Source organism: Triturus cristatus, chromosome 7, assembly GCF_964204655.1.
Source record: "Triturus cristatus chromosome 7, aTriCri1.1, whole genome shotgun sequence".
Taxonomy (NCBI): domain Eukaryota; kingdom Metazoa; phylum Chordata; class Amphibia; order Caudata; family Salamandridae; genus Triturus; species Triturus cristatus.
The window spans coordinates 1752168508-1752188365 of record NC_140590.1 but is presented as its reverse complement, the minus strand read 5'-3'; the positions used below and the strand labels follow the sequence as shown (position 1 = coordinate 1752188365).

General features: G+C 42.7%; 1 long non-coding RNA gene across 1 annotated transcript; it reads left to right on the top strand.

Annotated features, from left to right (window-relative positions):
• The first annotated feature begins 625 nt into the window (after nt 1-625).
• On the top strand, nt 626-18816 carry LOC146812999 (uncharacterized). The gene is made up of 4 exons (XR_014966002.1): nt 626-690; nt 804-902; nt 6067-6187; nt 18717-18816. It is a non-coding gene; the product is annotated as an uncharacterized LOC146812999 (long non-coding RNA).
• The last annotated feature ends 1042 nt before the right edge of the window (nt 18817-19858 follow it).

Sequence of the window (19858 nt, the reverse complement as noted above, 5' to 3'; positions counted from 1 at the left end):
GGAATCCATTGGAAACACGACAACTTCACGAATTGTAAGTTGAAATTTGGGGTTTATGGTATATTGTGTCCATGCCCAAAATTATACGTGGGCAAAACAAATCAAGAAATTCGTCAAAGAATCACACAGCACAAATCCAGGATTAGAAAAAATGTACCATTGGTTAATCACTGGAAACTAAAGGGACATACTGAGAGAGACTTGAAATGGACTGTCATTGCCAAAGTGGAACCAGATTCTAGAGTTGGCGATTTGGATCAGAAACTTACCAGCGTGAGGCAATGCTTATTTTGAAATTTAACACAACGCTTAATGGCTTACATGAGTTTTCAGAATTATACAAACTATATTGATATAACGTGTCCTTTCTCGATCTGGTTGATTCCTTGTGACATGTTCTGCATAGCTGAAATTCCCCCCAAAAGATTTTTCAAAGAAAAGGGCAAAAAACATCATCTAAGGAATTAGTTTATCACACATGAGGTATTGTAGCAATAAAGCATCAGAATTCTTTTTTAACGAGCTACATAGACTACATTTCCCATGAATACTGCTGGCTTTCCCATAATGCAACGGGCACCCGTTTTCCATGAAGACACTTCCTGCATAACCGGCACCACAGAGATTTGCCTGTAATGAACGCACGCTAGAAATATTTTGCTTGGGAAGCAGAAGACTGCATAAGTAAAGGTACGATCTACCCGATGGAGCATTTGTGACTCGCACGAACATACATTGCGCTCAATTATGGGCATAATAAGGGATTTTTATTTATCCGTGTTCCCCTGGCACTTGTCTTTCAGAAGCAGTGGGGTACCGGACAATGGTTTCCAGTTTCCGGTCTTGAGGAATCCACAGCGCCTCAAACACATTTTGCAATGGCACACCAGCAACATTGTAAGGTAAAATATGGCTTCGTTGTTAACAATGTACAAACGTGAGGCCATTTGCAACAGTCAGTTTACATCGTGGTGTGTTATTATTTTTTCCTTAGTTTCCCTTTTGAGAATGGCTCCGCTTTAATGCCACAGCGAAAACGGCCATTGATTACGGGTTCTAACGTAAGTGGCAGTACAACAACATTTTTAATAAGCGAACAAGGACGGTTTTTAAATTTGGGACAGAACTTTCTTTCTTTGACTTCGTATTCTTTATCTTTTCTTAGATACTTGAACCTTTAAATTTCTTCACTCATTAACGGTTTACATTCTTAGGTAAGCAAGCATACACTGGCGGTGTTATGTTGCTGATTTTTGTATTTTTGTTGGAAGAAGTTCTTCCGTTTCAGAAAGTAAGATTTCGTCATTTTTATGTATTTCAGTCATTTTGGTCCTGAAGAGAGCCCTTTGAGGAGTGGGCTCGAAACGCGTTGACCTTGCTTGTTTTTACACCAAAACAACCAGTGGTTATTAGTTGTGGCTTTTTTGTGCACTGTAAATTGTATTCATATCCCCAAAAAAGGTTTTGGCATTTTTTTGTGATAGTGCATTGATAAGAACCATTGTATAAAATAAGTAGTGGTTGTTTGGGCACGATCCCTGGCATTTATAATTAATGTAATTAGGTCTCGTTGGCCAGGTTGAGGTTTTTTTATGATTGTTGTCAAGTGCGGGTTATAAATGCTTGATGAATGTAGTATGTGAGTAGAAAGTTGGAACAATTGGCATGAGTGTGTTTTTATTATTCATTTATTCAATTATGGTATGGGTGGGTATATATAAAAATGTCTCTTTTGTGTCTCTTTTTGATACATTTTTGTGGTATATCGATTAAAATAATAATCTCGAATTGAAAAGTAAAAAATAGATTTAATAAATTTAAAATAAGCAAAATAAGGCTTGATGGTGTGATAGATTTTTTTCTATGCACTAATGAAGTAAATGTTTGATGTATTATCAGTATTGGCATTTTCATTGTTATGTTCTTTCATGAAGCAGCACACACCCTTGTCTTTGCCCACCACCGCCGCGGCCACCAGCCATCTGGGGGAGGAAGACACAGCATTATAAATTGGGTTACAGTAGCTTTTCTAAGAAAAAAGCTGGCAGATCCTGGAAACATCGGACAATATAAACGCTCTGCACAAGTCTCTCTATATAATAATAATACATTTTTTTGAAACGTGCGAGTGGGGATTTATTTCAGGCGACGCGAGCGAGTTTTGCGCAAGCCCCGTGTGAGGCTTTTTCATGCCTTGGGTCCCATGCTTCTGTGACGGACTTTGTAAGGGGGTTACTTGGGGTTTTGGATATAATTAAAAGCAAATCCAGGTGTGGTGCGCGCGTGAACGGCTGCATGCACGCCGCCAGTAGAAATGGAAAAGGCGGCCTTCCCGCCCCTTCAACTCTCAAGTCTTTCTTTGCTTTCAACCACGTCATGGCAATTTCCTCCATATAGTTCCAAATGATCAATCCTCTTGGAAACTACGCCTCCACCTTGCCTGGGCTTTTATGACAGTGACTTCCACATCCCCGCGTCTTCCTCGGGACGGGCCTTCCGGGTTAAGTAACAAACTCCTAGCACTGATTTCCTGCCATTTAACTTCACAGCTACCAGCAATTCTAGAGGAGTTACCAACAGGACCAGTAACCCGCCTCACTGACATCTGTAGTTTTGACCTCACCTGAATGGAGCCGTGGTACCCTTGCCTGCTCAACAAGCTATGATTTAATTGGTTGAGTGCTCATGGTGAGCTCAGCTGGTCATGAGTCACAGTGGAGCTGTGCTCATGACAAGCTGAGCTCGTCATAACGGCCGCGGCCCGCCCACGCACGATTAATTCCCCGCCTGTGCGGGAGAATTAATCAGTGGGCGGGGTCGTGACGAGCTCAGCTCGTCATGAGCACAGCTCCACTGTGAGTCATGGCGAGCTGAGCTCGTCATGAGCACAGCGGCGCTGTGGCCCCTCCCCCCCGCACCACGGGGGAATTACTCCCACAGGGAAGGGGTTAACATATTATCTCTGCTTAGCTTTTATCAAATGAATTATATTTGGTGCAAATTGGACTAAGTCATGAGATGATCAACAGCATACCCAAAGACACTGATACATGACTGCAGAAATGTCAAAAAACTCTTTCAGGGCCATCACCTACCACCAAATCAAGAGAAGAGCCAACATCATTCTGGCTAGCCTCTAAGACACCACAAGTGCTCTTCATCTATTGCCTCACACAAACCTGTCTACTGAGACAACATACAATAAACCTCCACATGTCCAAAATCAACCCACGGTGCAGCACTGATAACCTGCCTCCTTCAGGATGGCCTCTTTTGGACCGCTTGCGCAAATCCTCTACAGTGGAGAATTCCCTAAGACACCTAGAACAGACTTGCTGAAGGCCACACACTATCCAATCTTAAGAAAAAAAGCTAAAATTTGCCTGTTCCATAAAATCACAATCTTTCACTGTATTACAGAAGACTGATTTCATATGTCAATATGTTAGGGGATGGGGCGTGGCTTGGCGCCCGCGGTGAATGGCAGCGTCCGGCTGAGGCGGGACCGAGAGTTTCCGCGTCCTGAGCCATTATCGGGCGAAATTAAAACCTGCATCGGATGTCGGAAGACGCGCTGGCTGCCGTGCGCTCTCTAGCGCTCTTAAACACGGGGAGGAAATGCTTCTCTTCCACAAGTGAGTCCCTCGAGCGCTACCGCGTAGACGCGGCCACCATTTTATGGCGCTGATGCCCATATGCCGCTCATAATTTCCTTCATGCTTTTTCAGGCACAACTCCTCTGCAGATGTTTTTAGGCAGTTGCTCTGTGGCATTTTTGTTCAAAGTGGATGTTTTTTTCAGCCTCTTTGACTGAAAGTTGTTTTTTGGCAGCCATTTTGATTATCTCCTTAAAAATTTCTGGCATAATTATCTCAAAGCATTGGAGCTTTTTATCATTTACCTCATCCATGCGCTGCACCAATTCTCAATGTATGAGCCACGCTAACTTTTTTATTGCTTACGACCATCTTTTTTGATGTTTGGTTGCTCTGCTTATGCCTCACTGGATACTTTCAACTTGCTTTGAATTACATTTCTACATCTTCGGTTGCTCCTCACACAGCCCTTCTCATCCTCTTGACTTTTGAGCCTACTCTTGTTTGGTGGCTGCGCTGGTGTCTCTATGGAAAGAACGAAGGGTGTTTTATCCACGAAATCGCAACAAAAGCACGTTTTTATTAAAAACTCCAGGATTTTCACCGCCTATTCTAAGCTGGAGGGCTCTCAGCTGCTAACACCAAGGGGCATATTTATAATAACTGACGCATCCCTGCATATCAGCAGGGTTGCGCCAGTTATTTTGCGCCCCAGCTCCGCCACCATGGATGCGCCGCATCATGGGGCAAAAACGGCACAGATGCGTCACGCATCTGTGCCGTAAAAGTGGCGCATTGCTGGAGTTGCGTCGCAAGCGCGACGCAGCTCCAGCAATGCTCTGGGGGGCCCTATATGCACAATGCTGCGTCAATCCTTACGCCTGCTTCAAGCAGGCGCAGGGTTTTGACGCAGCATGGGCTCAAAAGTGACTGAGTGAAATCTTGTAGATTTCACTCAGCCACTTTTAGGAGGCGTTCCTGCGCCGGAACGCCCCCACCTGCCCTGGAACGCCTACATGTGGCGCAGGGCTTTACAACGTGACGCATCTCCCAGATGCGTCACGTTGTAAATACCCCGCACCATGGCGCAGGATTTGCGCCGCTGCTGCGTCACAAAAGTGACGCAACGGCGGCGTAAATGAGGCACAAGTCAAACATAAATCTGCCCCCAAGTTCCTTGGCGGCCGACATGGATCCCTTACCCACACCATCCAGGAAGACGATTACCAAGCGCCTAAAGCATAATCCCCCATCTCCTCCTAAATCAGCCTCTCCGGTTTCCATGGAGATGCTGTTGGAAGAGATAAGAGCCCTTCGGCCCTTTATGGAGGAAACCAACTCTAAGCTTCAAGTCCTTACGGATAACTGGTCTCAACTCAACACGAGAGTCACTGCTGTTGAACAAAGTATTTCCACCTTTAGTGACACATGTGCGAATGTCTCCCAGCTTCAGTCTCAAGTATTGACGCTCCAAAAGCAAATCGAGGACCTTGAAAATCGTAGTAGGAGAAATAATCTACGCATTTATGGTTTGGCGGAGGGAGTTGAAGGGTCTGATCCTCTCACCTTCTTTACTTCTTTTCTTTCCAAGGTGCTTCGTTTGCCAGACAGCACATCGCTCAACATCCAAAGAGCTCACAGATTAGGTCGCCCCTCCTCCAATATGTCGCCCTCACAAAGACCAAGAGGAGTAATCATATACTTTCTGGAATATACAGACCGGTTGTTGGTGCTCTCTGCGGTCAAATCGGCTCAACGCATTACTTGGTCAGGTTCAACTTTGTTCTTTGCTTAGGACTATGCCAAAGCTACTGCTACTAGGCAAAAAGCTTTTCTCAATTTGAGGCCTGCTCTCTGATCCTTAGGTGCCCGTTATGGTCTCTTTCACCTTTGCCTGTTTAAGGTTACTTATAACAATAGAACTATAACTTACAATGATCCTGTTCGACTGCAGAGTTTAATTAATTCATGCAACCCGACTGCTATGGACACTCAACGACCCTCTTCATCAGTCAATGCTTGAATTTGTTCACTACTTACAGCTATTTAGCTCCTAACCCTGTACGGCTTTGGTGTTGGTTGTCCTCCATGTTCTAATGATTATTCATTGTTGGTTCTGTACGTGATATCCCCAAGTTATTTTGATTTCAATTTTTTCTGTATGGAATTGTATATATAAGTTGTTTCCTCAGTTTACCCAGGCTTTGCTTCCTATTTTTTCCCTGATCTGAATTTTGTTTGATTTAGCGGTTTGCTATTTTTTCTTTGTTCCGTTGTAATTTTGTTCTTCTCATACTTCATTATCTTTCTCCTTAATTGTCGTCCCTCGAGTTTATAGACTGTATGTTGATGTTGTCTTTGCCTAGTTTATCAGCTCACTGTTGTTGTTTCTGTTATTGCATGTCTTATCATATCTCCTAATTGTATTTCTCTACACTCCTTCTAACCTGATTATTCATTGCCCCCACAGATTTCTAGTGCCTGTAGCGTGGTCTCTCCTGGTTTCCCCCGTTCAGCTGCCCCAGATGTGCTGCCTACTCCATGTGGCTCCATACCTCCTCACGTCTCTCCCTGAGTTTCCCTTTTTGTAGGTATGTTATTTGTTGGTATGTTTTTTGTTGTGACCTTTGTTTCATGTTTTGTAACACATTCCTCTATCTCTTTCCTTAACTATCTAACTTATGCACAAACTTTTTCTTCTGTGACTTTTTTTTCTCTATATCCTTGGTTATGTTTTAACATCTTTTATGACTTGCTGTATTCTACGTTCACTCTATTTTCTGTCTTCTTTCATTTTCCTTTTCATACTCTACAATGCTTTTATATAGATTTGGATTCTTGTACCACAAATTTGGTTTCTTTCATTGTCATTTTATCCATTGCACTGAATTGGACTATAGTTTTCAATTGCTATATGCACTTAGTTTTCATCTGTTATGTCACTTAAATTGGTTTCATGGAACATTAGGGGATTAAATTATCCTATTAAGAGGCAGAGAGTGTTAACACATTTAGCTAAGTTAAATGCTGATATTGTCTTCTTACAAGAAACGCATCTTACGGAAATTGAGTCTATGAAATTAAAAAGGGGTTGGGTGGTGAGGTTTATTTTTCTCCTGGGGATGGTAAACGAAGTGGAGTTGCGATATTATGTCGCAAATCTCTTCCAGTCACCTTAGTGTTGCAAGAAACCGATGCTGAGGGAAGATGGCTTATTGTTAAATTATTGCTAAAAGGTGTTCCAGTTTCTCTCCTTAATGTTTATGCACCTACAGGTGGGGCCACCTCCTTTTGGCCTGACTTGTCCAAACGCATTTCTAATTGCATTGAGGAGAATTTTATTATGGCTGGGGATTGCAATCAAGTGTTAGATCCTTTTGTAGACAGAAATTCAAAAGTGCCTTTTATTCCCAATAAGATACACAAATCATTCACTCACACTATATCTCAACACAATTTGCTTGATGCTTGGCGCCTTTGTAATCCATCACCAGGGAATACTCCTTTTATTCCTCAACACATCATACACAATCCAGAATCGATTATGTATTTGTCTCTCATAATATTTCACAATCCCTCATATTTGCAGATATTGGTCTCATTCTATTGTCAGATCATGCTCCCATCTCTATCGGTTTTGATATATTGCCCTGGAACAATGCTCCTAGAAGATGGCATTTCAATAATGCTCTCCTCTTAGACCCCAAATTTTCAGCGTCATTTACTTCTTTTTTTACTGATTACTTTGAGAGGAATCACACAGAATCTTTGTCACTTGCAACTATTTGGGATGCATTTAAGTCATCAGCAAGAGACTTTATTATCAATTTTGTGGCAAAGAAACAAACATTTACACGTAAGACTACAATGGATCTCCTCCGGGATATTAAAGCACTTGAACATTCATATTACACATCTCATTCGGAGGATTGCTTAAAAGCCCTTATTAAAGCCAAAATGGACTTTAATAAAAAGGCAACAGAAGATACTTCGCTTTACTTGTTAAAATCCAGCGCGAAATTTTACGGGGGTAAAAATAGATTAGGGAAAATTTTAGCCAACTATTTAAAGATTCGCCAAGACAAATCAAATATTGACTCTGTCTTTGACGAACATTCAGTCTTAAAGTTTAAAGATGCCGAAATATTAAACGAATTTTCTCTTTTTTATACATCCTTATATTCCTCAGAAACTCATCCTACGGATCACTCATTAACACAATTTTTCTCTGGTATCCAAAGGCCTCAGCAGACGCCTCCGGACTTATCTCCTTTGAAGCCTGGTCTTTCCCAGCAGGAACTCCTCACTGCTCTCCAAAATCTTAAAAAAGACAAAGCCCCTGGTCCGGATGGCTTTACTATTGAGTTTTATACTCATTTTTCTAAGATTTTACTCCCCAAGTTACATTCACTTATAATTTTTTTTATCTCTTCCAGCAATTCCTTCGGTTCCTTTTCAGAGGCCCACATTTGCCTCATACCTAAGGAGGGCAGGGATTCCAAATACTGCAAAAACGATAGACCTATCTCGCTGGTTAATATCGACTATAAAAAATATTCTAAAGCCTTAGCTATTCGCCTAGATTCCTATCTACCGAATTTACAAGGGAAAGAACAATCTGGCTTTGTCAAGGGTTGAGTCATTACTGATAATACGTGACTCTTTTTCGATATTCTATCCAAATCGTCCCATCTTGATCATTCTTTAGCGGCAATAGCGCTGGACCCCGAAAAGGCTTTTGATAGAGTTGAATGGAAATATTTATTTTATACTCTAAAGTGGTTTTGATTTGGTCCAAATTTTATAAATTTGGTATCTCTTCTCTACTCTAATCCATGCGCAGCAATATGTGCTAACGGCTTAATCTCCCCTTTTTTTAATCTAGGTAGAGGAGTGCGTCAAGGTTGTCCTCTATCGCCTTTCCTCTTTAATTTAGCCCTTAAGCCGTTTCTTTTCAAGTTACGCCAAAACCCTAACATTTGTGGCTTTCAAACACCGAATGCTCACATCAAACTTGCGACTTACGCTGATGACATTTTGCTTTTCTTATCTAAACCAGAAGAGTCAATTCCTGCCTTTTTAGAGGAGGTGAGAGCCTACTCTTCTATTTCTGGGTACAAGTTGAACAACGACAAGTGCGAAATATTGCCTTTAACGAAATATACTTTTAGCTCAGACTTTCAAACCTCCCATTTTAAATGGAGTCCGAATTCCATTAAATATTTAGGTTTGCACTTTACATCTTCAATCTTGGAAACAGTAACTTTATGTATGACTAAGTGTATTCAAAAGATCTCAGACTTGACTGCTAGATGGCATCCTCTTTATTTATCTTGGTGGGGTTGCCTGGACACCATAAAGATGATGCTATCACCTATAGTTGTATACACCATTTCGAACATCTCGGTCCCCATTACAACTAAATTATTTAAGAAAGTCAACTCCATTTTATCCTCTTTTCTGTGGGGGCAACAAAAAACCTAGAATGTTCTTGCTAAAATTAATTCGCCCTAAATCAGAAGGTGGAGTAAATTTGCCGGATTTTTATGCTTACCAGAAAGCTTTCCTACTGCGTCAGGCCTTTTTATGGTTGCTTGAATCTACAAATTGTCCTCTTTGGACATTAGTGGAACGCCTCTTTCTAACTCCTTACTCATTCTGTGAGTACCTTTCTTTTTCACGCAAACCACAATCCATCTCTACTCCCATAATAAAGCACACTTCTAAATTACTTGAGATACCCTCTCACTTTACTCATGTCTCTAAACAATCCTTTTTAAACTCAACGATTTGGCATAATAAAAATGTATTAATCCACAACAAACCTGTTTACTTGAAGACTTGGAGACAAAGAGGCTTAATATGGGTCCATCAATTATTCTCAGATTCATAATTTATACCTTTTGATACGCTCCAGCAGTTATTCCATTTACCCACCTCCTTTATCAATAAATATAATTTACTTAAATTAGCAGTGTTGGAGTCTCTTTCCCCCCTTCCCTTTACACTAAACACTTCTGACACGTCGGACCCCTCTACCAGTCTTCAGACCTTGTTATTGACTACACCCAAGGCCTCTGTTATTTACAAACACCTACAAGGTACTGATAACAAAATACAGAAGACAAAAACGGAAGAAGCTTGGGAACAGGATTTTGCTACGTTGGCCATTATCAATGTGGAAAGGTATATGGACCAAATTACTTAAAGCCTCTAGAGCAGCAAACCTTACCCAAACATTATTCTTTGTCTACAATAGATTGTTACTCACACCAGCCACTCTATCTAAGCGCTTCTCATCGATCCCAGACACACGTTGGTCATGTTCCTCTCCTAATGCTGACCTTTTTCACATGTTATTCAGTTGCTCCCAGGTACACTGCTTTTGGAAACAAGTATGGTCTCAAATTAACTTAATTTACGACACAAAATTTCCTTTTTCTTTCTCTCACATCTTCTTGGGTAGTATTTCGCCCATTTGGGATGATACTCTTCTTAATGTCAAGATTATAGACTTATTACTGGCGGTTGCCTTTCAACAAATTACTGTCAACTGGAAAGATTCATCGAAAATTTCCTATAGAGCTTGGTGGTACACTGTTTGCCATAATCAAAGGTTAGATGCTGCTTTTGTATACCCACCTTACACGGCAATCAAACGTGCTGATTTATGGCCGTCTGTTACACTCTTTGATACCAGTGCCAAAAAATGCTCATTACCGCAACCCTCTCAACAGGATGTTCTGAAACCACCCTAGATTCCCTAATAGTTCCATAAGTTTCTACTATGTACCTAGTTGACATATGTATTTCATCTATTTTGCATTTTTCTGTTTCTTTCTCTCAATATTAGTGTGATTCTTTTATTCGATATGTAATGAGCTTGGAATGTAACGATCTACAATTTTTACTGCATATTGTGTTTGGTCACTTCAAATTCTTTTCAATAAAATTATTTGAACTCAAAAAAATATGTTAGGGGATGAAAAATGAGATGCAGTACCCAATGAGAGCTAGCACTAATCACCTGCAACCATCGACACAAATTAAGGCCGGCATAAAACTCCACTTGGCAACTTTAGTGGTGACCCTTTTAAGGAGGGGTTGCGAGCTTGGAAGTGCGTGGAGGACAGGAGAAGCGGATACTCTGTGGGCATTTTTGCCATTTCTGCTTTTTGAAGGGGGCCCTCCCTCTTCTTCAACCAAAAGTGCCTCTCCCCCCTGGTCCTTCTTTTGTTTCCCCCGTCTCCACTGGCTCTTTCGTGTCTCCTCATCCTCTGTCTGCAGCTCCTTTCATTTTATGTCAACTCATTTCGGAAGTGGCCGATCACCATTACCAAGATAGGAGAACAGTGACAAAGGGAACAAACATTTGCAATGCAATAGGTCTTGCATGTGCATGAGTTAGAGCTAGTGGTATTGTCAATGACAATGTGTTTTATCTATATGTGAAGTGGGGAATGAAGTCTAGATAGCGGAGCAGAAAGTGTGTGAGAAAAAAAGAGAACTAAGGGGAGAGCAAGCCAGAGACGCATAAATAGGGATCGCCTATGTATGTCGAAGAGAGCTTAAGAAGGAGGAGTGTGTGGGTTTTAGGGATGCAAATGTTGATAGGGCATAGGAAGGAAATTGTGCTTGAAGACCTGAATTTAACTAATAGAGTGGCGGAAAGAGTGCATGAGCGAGCGAGAGAGGTGTGAGAGTGTACGAGATAGAGAGGAGTACGAGGGGCACCCCGGGTGGGGGGAGCAAGAGATGGAATTTTGCACAGCGTGAGGTGATAGAGAAAGGTAATATGTTTGACCAGGTAGTGTAGAGAGGAGGCTAGGAGTGTGAGGGAGCGATGAGAGTGGGTAGGGGAACTGTGAGAAGAGAGGGGGTAGTGGCAGAGTGAGGGAAGAGATGGGGCAGCTGGAATCCTAAAGAAACAGAATCAGCAAGTCCATAGAAGTCACTTCACAAGAGAATCTCATGAGGAAAGGAAACATTCCCAGCCAATTAACAACCAGTTAGGGAGCAGCGGTAAAGACACCCCAGGGAGCCGCCAGCACCAAACCCCGGCCGGCCACAGGCAGAGCTGCAGGGCGCCAAAGTGGAGACTGGCACTTCAGCATGCCTTGCCCTTGCGTTATAGTGTGCCCCCAGAGAAGCCCTCTTCCCTCCCCTTCTACACTCTAAACAAGCTGTCCCAGTCACAAGGAATGATGTCAACCCCATCTGTGTTGAATCTCACAAATCAATATCCGGAAGAAGCCAGAGCTCAATCATGTATTCCGAAGACCAAAGCACAGCCACTAGACCACCTCCTCGAATTAAAGAACGCCACTATTCCAATTCCTTTTCTCTCTGCAGTATTAGACAAGTATTACTACATGCGCTCCTCCCGCCTTTTCAGAATGTGAGCCCCAGGATGCATGGCACCTGCAGATAATGCGTTCAGTTACCTTGTGTAATTTATTCTGAGGCAATGCACAAGTGTTCAGATATTGAAGGATTTCGACAAGACTTGAAATAAAATAGTATAAAAGTGCACTTACTTTTTAATGAAATATGCTCCCTGTTCCTGCTAATTTCATCTTCAGCAGTAAAGTGCAAAAGCTACTGCTGCACCCTACAGTATTAATTCATAGTTTGGCGCAAGGGAAATGACAGGACAGTGCAAGACGATCACACCACAGGAAGGATCGTCAGAGCACATCTGCGATAGGGTTACTCTTCGCATCGAGTAGAGGTGCAACTAGGGCGAGGTGAGCATTTGGAAAAGAAAGGCACGCGGCAGTTATTGTTTAAAGTGTGCCGCGTTGCCAAACAAAAACGTTTTTAAAAAACCAGAAGGTTCAAGTTGGTCAAGCTGCGCATTTTGAAAATATCACGCGCGCCCGCCATTGCTACTACTGCGCTGGTAAACAAAAGAAAACAATGTTGTAAAAATAGAGTTGGGCGAGCTGTGCACAACAAAAGGAAAGCTGCACAGCCACCATTGTTAGAGTCCAAGCATAGTGTGCTGCCCTGCAAAAGAAGAACAAGTTGTCCCCAAATAACAGATAACACTTACAAGAGTAAGGGAACAGTAATTAGCCGGTGCTCCTCGTATAAAACCGTAAATGATGTATCGGAGCTGGAACAAGTAAGGAGCAAGGAAACAAAATGCAACTAATGAATTAGCCAATTGCAAGAAGCAGCCCATATTGCCACATTACACTCCGGTAGAGTGTTTACAGCAGGTCTCGAAGAGACAGCGCATGTGCTGCCTTGCTCGACCTAAAAAGCTGGTATAAAATAAGAAGCAGCAACAATAGATACACAGGAATCTTCGAGTGGTGGAAGAGAGAGTCAAGCGGTGGCATCAACATGAGGCAGCTCTGATATTTGGCTGCTTTGGTGTTTGTCAGTACCGGTGGCCAGCTCCTGAGAAAACCTTTGGGCCTATACACTCATTTTTCGACATATTAAGTAATATTCAGTACTACAGCCCAAACCATTGCGCTTGTGTTTGCCTCCAGTCCCCTTTTTTATTCTGCCTTTGTGCATAGTCGCGTTTTTATAAGTTGCATGCTGTGCACTCCCCTGTTCACCTTTTTTCATTCTTACCTTTTACAAGGGCATGCTGATCAGTTCACTAGGAATAAACCAGTTAATACCAACCAATTGGACACTAGGACTCTGCCATTCAGTGGCTCTGCATTTTATGCAAAGGTAAATTCCTGCCGCTTCCCCTTGCATCTCACCTGTATGCATTCAGTATTCGGCTGCATCTACCAATGCTTCAATTACATACAGGAAACCCATGGAACGGAATACTTTACTTAAATACAACAGCAATCACCCCAGAGCACTGAGGGATTCCCTTCCGTACTCCCAGTTCTTGCGCATACGACGCAACTGTACTCTCAAGGAAGATTACTTCAAAGAAGCAAAAGTATTGAGTACCAAACTCACAGTCAGAGGATACCCTAAGAGACTAATACGCAATGCCCTCAAAAGAGCATGGTATTGCCCTAGAGAATGCCTCCTTGTACCCAAACCAAAAAAGACACAGAACCGTATTGTATGTGTCACAACTTTTTCTCCCTCCTCAAACAAACTACGTAAGAGCGTATTAAAACACTGGAATGTGATCAACGCCGGCGTACTTAACCTTGACAGACCACTTTTTGCGTTCAAAAAGAATAAAAACATTAAAGACCACCTAGTCAGGGCAGCCCTACCTTGTCTGCCCCACTCAGGTACTCTTCATGACCATTGGGGGCTTCCACGCCTAACCGGGCACACTAAGTGTGGTAACTGTACTGCCTGTAGATTTACCTCTGACTGTAAGGAATTTGTGTTTGGCACTATAAAACATACACACACAGAATTTTCCAACTGTAACACTAGCAATGTTATCTATGCTATTTTGTGTCCCTGCGATAAGATCTACATAGGTCAGACAACGCAAAAGATTCGGATCAGAATTTGCCAACACAGGAGCAGACTCCGCTGCAACACGCCCAATGCTCCTCTCGTTGAACATTTCCAAAATTCAGGTCATACTGAAGATGACATACGCTGGACAGTGATAAGCGTGGTTAAGGTACCACCAAGGGGAGCTGACCTCTCGCAACTGCTCAACAAAGAGGAATTGAAATGGATCCTTAAAACGGGCAGTATACACACCGGGTTAAACCGCCTTGAAGACTGGACAACATTGTTGTAACCCTACCATTGTACCGACATGTATTCCCTCTGCGTTTTGACCGATATATGTCGCATTTATTGCAACTGTTTGATGTAGACACCTGATGGCTGTAACGTATTCTCTTAATTACCACAATGCACCACTTTTTCTTCATTCAATTTGAATGCCCCTTTTCCTTGATCCTCCTTTCCCTTCAGTTTACTCCCTGCATCTTCTAACCATTCCAAGATGGCCGCTGCGACGCAGCAACCATCCCTCATTTCACTCCCCTGACCCGCGATCCTTTTAACACACTTCTCTGTCCTCCAATCATCTTCCAAATGATCCACGTCTCCTTTCTAACTGGACACCACTATTCCCACCGCCAGTGCCTAGTTTTTCCTCCTCCTTATTGAGCGCACGGTAAACATTCACCACTCTAATATGGCCGCCATACACATCCCTCCTCCCACTAGGTCACATGACCATCGACCCACGACCTTATGACGCCCTTCCTACAACATCGGTCGGATCCATCCCGCTGCACCAGAATCCACCGTCGGACTTCACTCCACCCGCCCATGAGGTAAGCACTATCACTCCCTGTAGACGACTCCGTCTCTCCCCGTAACCCCTAGAGTCACACCAACAGCCTCGCAGGCCTTGACACAACGTCTATCCTCTTTTACAGGCCTGTCCCTCCTCCGCGAGGTTTAATTACTTTTGAATCTCCTACCTTCAATTAGTAAGGTAAGACCTCTCTTCCCATCCGGTTCAATCACCTTCCTACGTATCGTAATCCCGCCCTCACTCCCATCCTTTCCATTTCAGGTTTCGAATATTTGTCCCACTCCGGGATGCTTCGGATTCGCCTCGTCCTTCTGCTCCATTGAGCCTCCGTGTCTTATACACGAACACCACGTTGTCCGAGGTTATTACCTTTTACTTCCCCGCATATCTCACTTATTCCTTCACTGTTACCAGCTCGTTCACGTGTTATTCACGGCACGACCAGCTCGTTCACGTGTTATTCCCGGCACGATAATCTTGCGCACCTCGCATCAGCCTCTCACCATCTTGTCGTTCACTTCACCATAACGTAACTCCATCGGATCAATCAGCCATTCGGAAATTCGTAAATGCATGTCAGTGCTTAGATAGCTTCATTATCGCGCAATTCTTTCACTTTTAAAGCTGTAATTATGCCGTTCCGCTTAAGTATGCATGATTCTGACGCCATTCTTTGACTTCACTAGTCACACCATATTGCTTCTATGTTTCTGATTATGACGCCTTTCTTTGACTTCACTAGTCACTCCGTATTGTCTCTATGTTTCTTATTCATCAACTAACTCCAATTTTGGCTATTTTTCTTCTTTTTCTTTTTTCCCTCTCCAATTCCTTTTTGTTTCACTTATATTGTATTCTTAGGCAATTGTTCACAGGCATTTTAATTGTTAAAGTCCTGATGATGATCCGATATCTTTTTGATGAGGATCGAAACGCCGTCGACATAGTTGTCAGCCTTACACATATTATTTTCCATACCTAAGTTATTGTGAAGGTGACCTCATGTATATCAGTTGTTTCGCCATTTTAGCATTCACTGAATGAAACAACCACAAAACTGCCTGAGCCTTTTTTCTGTACCCAACTGTTTCTATGATATGTAAGTCCTCGGATGCAAGCTTGTATCCCACTGTCATTTGACTTGCAATGTATTTACCTCTATTTCAATATTGTATGTATTAAAATGCGCCTTTGTCCGGCTGGATATCGGCATAAATATAGCATTGATTGAAGCTATATTCATTGTACTAATATTTTCCAAGTTTTCAGGGACCCCTGTCTCTAGTAACAAATTGGATTACTCCCAGCACGTTTTCAACATAATTAATTAAACCCCTCCCTCTCCTCCTGCTAGAGACAGTCCAACTGTATACTATGCCTAAGGGCCAAAGGTGCCGACCTTGGAGCTGGGGAACCAGGTTCGAGCCTGCCCTCCGCTTTACTGTGATTCTGGGCAAATCACTTAGGGGCATATTATCAAGGACGGCGTTAAAATTATCGCCGGTTTAGCGGCAGAAAACTGCCGCTAAAGCGGCGATAATGGGCTTGATAATATGCCGCAGAGAATTCCAATAGAAGCCCATGTTGACACCAAAACATGGACTTCTATTGGAATTCTCAAGGACATATTATCAAGCCCATTATCGCCGCTTTAGCGGCAGTTTTCTGCCGCTAAACCAGCGATAATTTTATCGCCGTCTTTGATAATATGCTCCTTAATCTCTCTTCCTGCCTACCAAAAATGAATGTGTTCTTGTGTAACACAACTGGTGGTTATGTAAACGGCTCCAATACCTTCAGGTCGAGTTTGCGCTATATAAAAATTGCAGGAAAAAAAATAACAAACAGGAGGTCGCGAGGGTGGGGGCCTTTTTCTGCTTTTAGAGAAATAACTGGGTGCGTCCGTGAGGCGCGGCGGCCTCACTTTGTCATTAATTACGGGTAAAAATCGTACGAGGAGGTAATGTGTGTAATTATTTATTTTAAGCTGCATCCTTCCTAGATCCTTGACGTATTGCATCGCAAGGATAGCGGAGGGGTAAATGCATCTGTAGCAAAGATCTGGGTGCGGCAGCCTTTCACCTTTCAGAGAAAGTTAAAAAGCAGTGCTCAGGAAGAGCAACGGGAACACTTATAAGTTACAGTGGTAACACCCCGTGGAACTGCAGCAACAGGCTCTATTTAAAAAGCGAACTATTTTTACTTTTGAATCTAATACCCGGTTTATCGACTAAGGTAAGACATTTTACTCTCCTCCGCTTCCTCTTAAAATCCTCTACATTGTCTGGAGCCGCTCACAGCCTCTTCCTCACTCTGCCAATTATGACCACGGCATCAGTATTATTCTCTACTATTTTTATCACAAGATGCTCAGAAGCTTCCGGTCAAATACGTCACTTGCAGCCCGCAGCTGGCTGTCACTCGGAAGGGCTGCTAGCGCCCTCAGCGGCCTGTCAGCATTTACCTGGGAGCTCTGTTCTGTTAGCCAATTAAACAACTGTTTGCACTTATATGGAACTCGCTTAAAAGCAACGACCTCTTCTTGCCTGCTTTACTCTCCACAGGTGATGGGGCACGGCACCCTTCAACGTCCAGGAAACCTTTCAGTAAGGCTTGGTTTGAAAGGGGAGACCCTCCCCTTTCAAACCAAGCCAGATTGAAAGCGGGGGTGGATTTTTTCGGCCTGTTTTCCCGATCGGAGTCAAGAGAGGCCTTCCCTGCTGCTTTCTCGTCTCCGATGGAGAAAAATGTGATGCTAAAGCGCCTTGCGGTGAGCTGACATCACAGATAGGCTGAGAGACGGGGAAAGCCCTCCGCTTCTCCCCCAGGGGAAAAAAAAAGAGAGAACCGAAGAGTTAAATGGGGCCCTCCCTGTTGTTGGCCAATGGACGTGTGCGGCACCAGGAAGGTAGTGCTTGCGTCGGCCGATGGCCGACGCATGCACCAAAAGGGTTAGGGTATCCATATCAAATGAGGGGCCTTTTTTTTTTTTAACATCCTGGGGATTCTAAAGGTACCCAGGGTTTGTGGATTCCCCCGGAGGGGACCGAGAAATTAGCAAAAATACAGCCACATTTGGAGGTTTTGGGAAACAAGTGCTGCAGAAGAAAGCGTCATTTTTTTCCCTGCAAATGGCTTCATCGCAGGGTTTGCGGTGATAAAATTACCATCTTCCCAGCTTTCAGTTTTGGCATTTTACTGGTACATAGCCCATTTTATCCAAATATTTTTGTCAAATTTCTGTTCATTGGCATTTCAATATAAGAACAAACCAAATAGTCTGGGCTAAAGCCATCACATCATTCTGAAAGCAGATCATATCTAATTGGGTCACAGTTGCATATCAGTTTGGAATGGTCAGCTAGAGCGGCTCATCAGTAGCCCTTAGCGCCGTAGCAATTACTAGTAAGAGAGGGAAAAAAAAAGAATACAAAAAAGAATACAGATAACTCAAAACCCCAACTTCCAAGCCCTCCCCCCCTCTCCGCATGGTGAAGCTGCCCCCCCCCCTCTTGTGCTAGTGCTGGAGCAGAGTTTTCTGTTGAAAATTTATCGAGTTTTAAGCTCCAGTTTCGTCTATATGTTATGATTTAAAACCACTAATTTGTAACGACTAATTAATAGTTTGGTTTTGTTTGGATTAACCAACATTACTAATGAGAGAAATTACACGTGGGATGCATATATGTTGCGTAATAATAATGTGCGGTTCTACTAAATAAGTATTGTAAAGTGCTATTTGTTTTGTGTTTGTGCGTTTAAAATAACGTGTACTAATGCTTTGTTGCATTGCAGAAGGCTAGATAAGTACATACACATAAGGGTATTAGTGGGGTTTAGCACTGTACAGTCATTATGATGTGGTAACGTTGTTTGTGTCTCTTTTAATTAAGATGGTCCGTTTTGGCCTAAAACAAGATGGCTGCCATTTACAGCCTGCACTCGAGTGATTGAATTTTGACGAGAGGCCTTGCTGAACATGGTCGAGAGTCACCTGACCACAGCCTTTGCCTGGTTAAAAAGTTTTCCGTGAGGACAGCAGCTCCGGGAACGAATCCAACTGTCCTTGGACAAGGATAAAGCCACAATGAACAATGACCAGTCTGCAGTGGCTCTGCTAAGATATCAAGGAAGAGCATTTACAAAAGAAACATTTGCAAACTCGAGTTTCCTTCTTCCGTCTTTTTATTTTTGTGATTTTTCCTGAGCGGAGGTTTTCTAAATGTAACCAAGAGACTTCCTTTCCTGCTCGCTCTGCTCAGTGGCTCAACGGATATCTAACATTTGTTTGTAACTTTTATTTGCAACTTACTCTATAAGTATGTTAGACTAGAGAGGGTCCATGTTCGTTCGCTGGTTCATTTTTTCATCGCGTTTGGACGTTTCCTATGCTGAGGACGGCGGCTCGAGAGACTTTATCGAGAGACCTGTCCTGACCCATTTAGCTAGAATAGGTAACTATGAGAATAATGATTTTGCTAATGATTGATTTCTATTTGAAATAATTTAGATAAACAAGCATTGTTTGAATTCCAGTGTCGGGTGTTTATTCCTTGTCATTTATTGAATTTCAAATGTATTTCTTATGTTCAAAATCATGACTCAAGGCAATGTCATTAAGGTCGCATTGACCTCTTTGTAGATGCAGATTGGTTTAGGTTTTCCCTCCTATATTCAGTGTGGATAGAGTAATAGTGTGAATTTAGTGATATGGGCCCTAGCGTATGATGTGTGATTGCGCATGACTGTGGATTTACTCTGTCCGTGGAAGCAGGGAGAATTTATATGTGCCGATCTGCAGCAGTTTCCTGGTAGCAGTATGATGGTTATGATTATTGTCTTGATCTGATAGATTGCTGTACAAAGGCTTTGATTTATTGATTATTGATTGATGTTGGTATATGTACTAATACTATATGTTGAGGTCGTCGTGTTGAGTTCTATGTAGTGTGTACGGCTTCTGGAACTTGGGAGCTGGTGACAGTTCCGTAATAGGGCGGAGGGAAGTAAGTGCTGCTCTCGGGAAAACCGGGAT